General features: G+C 38.3%; 1 pseudogene; it reads right to left on the reverse strand.

The window, feature by feature from the left end:
* Positions 1-973: 973 nt before the first annotated feature.
* Positions 974-7302, reverse strand: LOC102488015 (CD63 antigen pseudogene; annotated as a pseudogene).
* Positions 7303-8770: the final 1468 nt, after the last annotated feature.

Here is an 8770-nt window from a genome sequence, read left to right on the forward strand (position 1 = left end):
GTGGAGTAATTACACAATAGCATGGAGGTGGTGAACATTAGCTCTGACCTAGACTGACTTCAACTGATCCGCCATATGAGGTTGAACAATTCTTTACCTCTTTGAGTTTAATTCTTTGTAAAATGTGAATCATATTGATACCAACCTCCCGACGTTATTGTGAGCATTAAAAATAATAATACATGTAAAGAACCATGTAATACATCATGAATTCTCTAGGAGTGTTCATGAAAATGTACCAACATTACTATCATTACTATTATTAGTATGGCCTGATTCACAAAACAAAAAGTCATACTGTGTAAAGCTCAGCTGTAATGAAATGAGGGCTGTTGGCAGTCAGAAAATGTTTTATGTAGAACCTATGCAATGATGACAGCGAATCTTTTCTATGTGCTATTTTCTTCATGCAATGAAATTAGTTGATTCATAAGATCACTTCCTTAGAAAACTAAGATTCTTTAGGCCTGCTGGTGGATGCTACCAATGGCCTACATTGATTTTGTGGTTCCAGTCCCCAACAAGTGACTTGAAAAACACGACGGGCACATATGTGCCCAAAACCCAGAGAGAAGAATGGAGAAGGGATTGCAGCATGGCCATCCTCTCTGGGAGGTGATTTCTAGCTTTCTCTCTCTTTGTCTGGCTAGCACATACATCCTATGGCAAAAAATAAAAAATAAAATAAGTTAAAGTCTACCAGTGATCAACAAAATTGATGCTATATTAAAGGACTCCAGTTGCACTATTAAAATACTTCACAGAAAAAAGACTTCTTTGATGTCAGTCAGACTTGGGTTGAATTCAAGTTCTGCTACTTACTGATCACCTTGGATAACTTATTTAGGCTTTGTGTTTTGTTTTGTCTTGTTTTGTTTGGGAGGGGGGTCTGCAAAAATAGTCTGTTTAATTGAAAAACCTGGAAGATACTACTCCACGCCCCTAGATGAGGGGACTAAAGAGACTAGACCTCCTACATCACCTCATATCCTCTTCAGATACTCTTCTTCACAAGGCAGCAGGCAAACATATTCCCCAGGAACTCTACGAAAGCAATGCCCAGAGCTGCTGCAGCCACCACTAGCACTTTTTCCTCAGCCAGTCGCCAATCTTCTCCACACAGCCCTCCTTATGGATGACCATCACACTGAATTTCATCCTGCAGCCCACAGTGATATTGACACAGTAGAAGTCAAGGACTCTGCCCTTGACCATGCCCATGATGGTCTCCCTGTCTGTGTAGTTAGTAGCCCTGCAGCACTTAAAATCTTTCTGCATTTTGTTCAGGATGGAAGCCATGTGGTTATTTTTTGAGTAATTCAGCATCTGCTCCTGAAAGTCTTTATTAAACTCTCTTTTCACCTTCTCTAAACACATAGCCAGCAAAGGCTGCTGCCACTTGCACCAACATGATAAGAGACAGGAAGATGGCAAACGGGATCATGACCCAGTAGTGTCCCTTGCAAGCCCTGCAGCAGCCCACCAAGACCACCAAAAAAGAAAGACACCCACTGCAAGGATAACCACAGGCAAGGAGGAGAAAGGAGGAGCCAGCTTGGCTATGGTCTGACTCAGGACCACCTGGGCCCCTACACCCACCACAATTAGTCCCATTGTAAGGCACAAAAGGCCAGTAGAAGGATGCAGAGCAAGAAATTAACACACTTCATTTCTCCTTCCACTGGCCCGGGCTACCTGAGTCTGCACGCTGTTCTCCTGTCATACCTTGGGGCACTCTAGCTGTGCCCCCTCAAACATCTATTAAAGTTTTAGCATAATTATTGACATATTAAATGCCCCCAAGTGATATATTATTGAGCAGAGATACAAATGCTCTTGCGCATTTGAAAAATATTTTTAAAGTTTTGTAGAAGCCAAGGCTTTTTGAAGAGATTGCTGTTGACCGTTCCCAAGCTATGTTATTTCTCTTGCCCTTGATTTCCTCATGTATAAAATGTGAAAAGCAGTACTGCCTAGAATATTTTAAGAATTAAATAAGATATGACAGATCCTAGGATAATATACCTGCCTAAATTACAGGTTTCTTTAAGGCCGTTGTGAACATGATTTATCACTCAACAAAAACAGTATTTACATTTAACTACGTGAAGTATAAATATTGACCCAATTTTTAAAATAATCTAATGAATGTTTGGAAACTTCTTCGTTGTCCTCAGGAAATAATGGATAGGTAGAGCATGAGAATGAGAAGTGCTAGAAGGTGGCTGGAGGGGAGAGATCCCAGCTCAATCTACTTGCCTTGATGAGGTCATTTGCACAATAGAGAAAGCATCCATTTGTTTGTATAGTGATCAGATTGACAGCACCAGGCATTGTTTGGTAAAATATGTCTTTTCACTTGTAGATCTCCAATCTTTGCTTTTATACACAGCCTGACAAATGAAGTAGACACTTTCTCTCAAAAAACTAAGAGGGGTTAGAGCAGAGGAGAAAAGACATGTACTTCACACAGATGACACTCAACTTAGAAAACACAAACTTTAGCCTCAGTAGAGACAGGATAAGCCTGCAATCTTTCCATAGTAAAATTCACATCTACCCCAGGTTGAAGACAATTGATGATAACATATTAATCCTGCTGGGTTCACTCAATTTACCTAGAAAGGTACTGAAGTCATTGCTAATGGCTGTACCTAGGTAATTCCAGATCTTTGAAGTTTTCCAAGGTACTAAATAAATCAAACCCTAAAGCATCTAAGTGTGCAATAGAAAAAGGGTAACCAGGCTAGACTGTTAGGTACATTATTTAAACTTCTTTGGTATAGAATTGCCGTTGCTTCCCACAAAGTTACTCTGATACTAGCATTGGAAAAAACCTAGATTTCTCTTACGGTCACTAAAATTCTGAGAACCATTGCCTGCCTTTTCCCAGATCCTAATTTTTTTGGCCTTTGCCCTCCCTAACCCTATGTAGAAATTAAGAGATTAAGTACAGCAGAGTGCAATGAAAAGAATCTACAGATGTGGGACCTTGGGCACATTGCAAAATGCCCATCTAAAAAATGAGTACAATTCCTGTCTCATAAGAGCTAAGTGAGTTGGGGCCAGACCGGGACACAAAAGTAAAATACAACACTCTGTGAGGCTGACCCACATGGGAAGGTTTTGGCTTCACATCTGGAGACCTCCCTTAGTGTGCCTGGCACTCATATGCTCATGATCTGGGGCTGACTGAAGATGGGGGTGGATTACAACACAAATATCCTGCTAGAGAGATTACTCTCTGTCTTAGTCTCTCACTCTCTTTCTCCTTTATGAAAGAAATACATAAGCTTAAAAAAAAAGAATGAAGTGGGCTAATTCATGGGAATTAAGTAAGTCAATTCATATAAAATGCTTAGAGTAAGAATTAGCATGAAACACATAGTATTTAAATTGGGGGAATCACATATCTCAGTTTACCTGGGTTGTGTAGCTTTCCAACTAGTTTGGCATTTGTCATTCTCAAGGGGTCCTGATTTGAATGATAAATCATGTGCTCAACCTATGCGAAAATGGTAAGGCTATTACTATGATTATTGTCATTAATAAGTCGTGAACACTTATTTCTTTCTCTTTTTTTGTGAACACTTATTACTGACAGTTTAGTGCAATATTACTTATGAATGAATATACAGGAGGTGATATTAATACATGCTGAGTTATTCCAGAGTCATAACAATATAATAGAGAAAGCTAATTCTTAGACATTTACTTACCGTGTGACTTGGTGAAAGTCTCAGTGCATTGCTATCTTAGTTCATTATCGCATTGCTAACAGAAATGCTTGAGACTGGATGACTTATAAAGAAACAGAAGTTTATTGACTCATGATTCTAGCCATGTAGAAGGTCCAAAGGCACAAAAAATATGGCTGAATGCAGAACTTTGAGAAGAGCAGAGCATATTCATGTGGCCTCTGCCTGCCTCATTTCCTTTCCTGATAAATACACCAGGACTCAAACATGGGGGCTTGCCCTAACCACCTAAACCACTAATCTCTTCCTGAAAGCCTCACTTTTCAGTACCATAACTGAATCAAGTGTTTACTCTCTTCATCTTGTTGCTATGCTGAACACATTAATTTAGGAGAGGGGAGACATAATCAAACTGTAGCAGTTCCCTACTTTCTCAAATCCAAATCCCTTGCAATACAGCCAGATAAAATATACACATTGAACTTTATGGTTGTAAGAAGAATCTTGTGAGATAATATACATAGAAATGTTTTGCAAATTACAACAAGTAATAGAAATGAAACACTTTTCAGACTAAAACGTGGCTTAAGGATCATGTTTTCATAGATGCCATATTAAATGTCGGCTTAATACGTCCATGAGCCTTCTCTGTATCTAGCACTGCAGATGTATTACTGGATTAATAATAGTGTTTTGTTTTGCTTTGTTTTTTTAAAAATGCATCCTGGGATCAAAGTGACCTGTTTGCTCAAGAACTCTAGAACTTGGCCCTCCCTGCTTTTCAACTAGCTTTGGGCACTTTATATGCACAATAGAATCAGTAGTTGGGTTTTCAATCTTCAGTTTGCCATTAATGAACTGAGACAAGGAAGTTACTGAATGCACCCAGGTTTCAATAAAGGAAACACTATTATTAAACAGAATTATTCTGAAGCATAGAGGAGATCATAATTATAAGAGGCTTAGCACAGTGATCCTGTATAGCTAATACACAGTAAAATTTGAATAAATGTTAGCTCTTGTGTAAGATTGTTTTATAGTTCTTAGCAAAGCACTGAGATGAACTCAATATCTTTATTTAAAAAATGTTTCTTTATCAATGTGGAGTAGGACAAAGTCAACAGAGAGATGACTTGGCTACTGACAGTAAGAAATCGAAACTGTATCCTGAGGTTGGCAGGAAGGGGATTTTTGACCCAGGTCAACGTATATTTATTAAGTAATCAGTTTATGTGAAACACTCATCTAGACATAGTGGAATATAAAAAAAGAACTTAAAGCTAGCAGTTGTAAGTCACTTTTTTCTAATAATCGCTGTTTAACAAATTTCAGAGATAATAGGGCAAAATATGGATGTGGCATAAGAGTAGTATGATAAATAATATCGGGACTCAATGAAGATTATAATGCTAGAGTTCGAAATTTGGAGGTCTCATGAAGACAGATTCATGGATGGTGACATTTTGGATCAGTTCTGTGGGTCTACACAGGCCCAGGGAAGGCAAGAACATTCTAGTGGAGCAGAAGGAAAGAAATAAGAACATTAGTTATTGGAGTTAAAGTGCATACATGGGGGCCAGCAGGTGGTATAATGGTTGAAGTGCTGGACTCTCACATGGCCTACCATGGTTTGAGTCCTGAACCTGGCAACTTGCTTTCTCTCTCTCTCTCTCTCTCTCTCTCTCTTTCTCTCTGTCTCTGGTGAGTGCATGTGTCCCATACTAAATTTTAAAAAATAATTTTAAAAATCCTTCAAAATATGCATACATGGGATATTTGTGTGGAACTTAAAAATAAGAAAATACAATTTTAAAAAACTGTATACTATTATTCATGAAAATCTCAAAATAACACTATTTACTCACTAAGATCACTGTATCATTTTCCACTGTGGGGTATTTTTAAAGGTCAAAGACATATGGGCCGTAGTGAACTTTTGAAGACCATATATACAGGCATAACCTGTATATAGATATATATATTATATACATATATAATATATAATATATAATATAACCTGTTTATAGATATATATTATAGATAACATAATATATAATATGCATTTATTATATATTATACATATTATATATTATACATATAATATACTTTTTATGTAAACCTACATGTAATCAAGAGGTTCCTGGGGCCAGCAGGTATGTAGTGGTTGAGGCCCTGGACATTCCCACATGGCCAACCATGATTTGAGTCCCAGACCTGGTGGCTTGCTTTCTCACTCCCCTCCATCCCCCGTCTCTCTCTGGTCAAAATAAAATAAAATAAATGAATAAAGTAAAATAAATCCTAAAAAAAAAAAGAGGTCCCTTTGATAAAATTTATAATATGAGTGGCATAGAGAAAATTAGATATGAGCCTAAATCATACCAATAAAATCAGTTTGGATTGTTTTTCCATCTAGCAACATTCACTCTTGATATAAAAATTCAATAAATGTTATGGAATATGGGGCAAGAACTGTGAATATATAATTTTTAAAAAATAAGGACTTCTTTGTTATGAAGGAAAAAGATCCCAAACATCAAGTGGTTCACAAAAATAACCAACGGTATCAACCTTAGAAAACAAATCAGATTATCACACTATCGCACCATTTTTCTAGCAGATGGGTTTGACATTGTCAACTCCCATTCCCAAAAATACTCTGTTACGTTTGTGTTGAACAGCCCCCCACAGCACTTTCAGGTGGGGCATAAAATATACCTCTAATTCAAAGCTGCTCTCAGGTGCTACTCAACTAAATGAGACTGCCTTTGCAGTTAGGGAAGCAACTACTAAACTCATACATGAATGAAAAGAACTGTACTTCCTGCATAACGAGATTATCTTGGACACGATTGATAAAAATCATACACCCTTTTTATTGTTAAGTCATAAAGAGGTGTCAAAATGAAAAGCAAAAGTACAGGGTAAGACTTAATGAAACTGCTAGGAGCATCAGAAGAACTGAAATGAGGCTAGGCACAGGGCAGTATGAATTAATGAATGTGGAAAGGACAAAGATAGATTGACAACAAGCATGTGCTGAAGATACTAGGGGAGAAAATTTGGTGAAATCTTAGATAAATGTCTAGGTAAAGAAATAATGAGGAAGGGGACCAGCAGTTAGTGTAATGGCTGTGTTGCTGAACTCCCATGTAGTCAATTGCAGTTTGAGTCTCAGAACCGGCAGCTTAAAATCACACCACTGGGCACATATGTATGCGTGCCCAAGATCCTGAGTGGAGAATGGAGGAGAAGGGATTGTGGTGTGGCCATCCCCCCTGCGGTGGGAGTGATTTCTCGCTTTCTGTCTCTCTGTCTCTCTCTATCCTTCTGGCAAGCACACATGCCCTATAGCAAAAACCTCTCAAAAAAAAAAAAATGGAAAAGAAAAGAGAAAAGAAAGAAAGAAAGAGAAGAGGAAGATTTCTAAACCCCACTGTGTGCTTAAGGGTCTTCTAACCACTGGCACTGTCTCTGTCACACTCTCCTTCCTCAGCCCCTTTTTCACCATCCTTGATCAACCCTACCCTCCTACATCTTCATTTTCATCATCATCCAGTAGGTCCCCCTCTTCAGCAGTCATGTGCACCCCCTCAGACTCCATCTTTACCTTTCTTCTGGGACCTGCTGCTCTGCTCCTCTTCTGACTTATCATTCTTTACCTCTACTGTTTGTTTGTTTCATTCCTTTTCGATTTTTTCCATATTTTCCAGACAAGAATCCACTTTTAGTTTTATCTGTGTCAACTCCTTCTTAATGGCCTGAAGGTCATCTCCTTTCTACTTTCCAGACTTGGAAGAAGATCCTTTGTTGTCCACTCCTAGAATAGGGGCTTTTGCTCCTTCATGAGGTGTTTTCTGATACAACTGGCCTCTCGAGAGCACTACAGCAAGAGCAACAGGAGATGCAAGGGGAGGAGGGACACGTCCTGCGTAACTGTGTGTCCTGTCAAAATAAGCCCATTGAAAGTCATAGTCTAAGCTGAAAGAGGAACTGAGTAGAGGGGACGGAGAGGGGTGGTCTGGTCCTGACCCATTCATCTCCGCTGCAGATCATTTCATACCTGCTTTTCCTCGGTTCCCTTTTGGTCCTACAGCCAGATTAATACCTAAATCCTGGCAGGCAATCATCCTGCCATCCTCTCCTGCCACAGCAGTCCAAGCATTTCTCTTATTAAAATACTGAACAAAGGCAAAACCCTTATGAACAGAGCAGCTCACAGTTCGGCCATATTTGAGACTGCCTCCACACCAGACTTCTTGAGCACAAGAGTGTTGACATTCCCAATGAATACACTGGAGTTCATGGAGCGAGGATCTGCCTGCTTGGTAACATTGCTAGCCACTGTATTTGATGGTAAAACTCCTCACAAAGACCAAAAAAAAAATGTAGCTTAATATTAAAAACAAACAAACAAAAAAAAACTTACTCAAGAAAAGTTTCACTAACTTACATATTTTGAGAGATTTGTAACTAAGGAAGGAGAAGGAAAAGAGATTCGATTCTGAATCCCTGGCTTCCAGGTTCTAGACAGAGAAGACAACGGCTGATGGAAGTAGGAAATGTGGCCAAAACTGTTCTGTCTCCAATTCTTCATGAAATCTGAATATAAAATTTTAAATAAACTAAAATTATATGGCTACCTCTATTGTTAATCTGTTATAAACAAGTGGAAATATTGGCTCTTGATTCTTAAAACTGTATACTGTGAACATCAAAATTGGCATATCTGTTATTACTCCATTTAAGCTTATGTGGTATTTTCAAAGTTGATTTTTCTCCTCAGATAACTTTTCATTGTTGCCTCTGTTGTTTCTAATTGTTATTATTGTTTTCAATTTCAGAAAAGGGGTTTCTCTGTATATATGTCAGTGTCCTGAACGAAGGCACTACTAATTATTACCACTGAAAAAGCGGAATTAGTGTGTATTGATAAAAATATAATTGCTACTTTTAGCTACTGGCTAAATTTAGCTTTCCAATGCAAATTTAAGCTGCTAGTTATTATTATATTATTATTATTATTGGCAGAGGAAATGTGAGTTCATTAGAGGGACAGAGAAAGAGAGGGA

Source organism: Tupaia chinensis, unplaced genomic scaffold, assembly GCF_000334495.1.
Source record: "Tupaia chinensis unplaced genomic scaffold, TupChi_1.0 Scaffold000527_1, whole genome shotgun sequence".
Classification (NCBI taxonomy): Eukaryota; Metazoa; Chordata; class Mammalia; order Scandentia; family Tupaiidae; genus Tupaia; species Tupaia belangeri.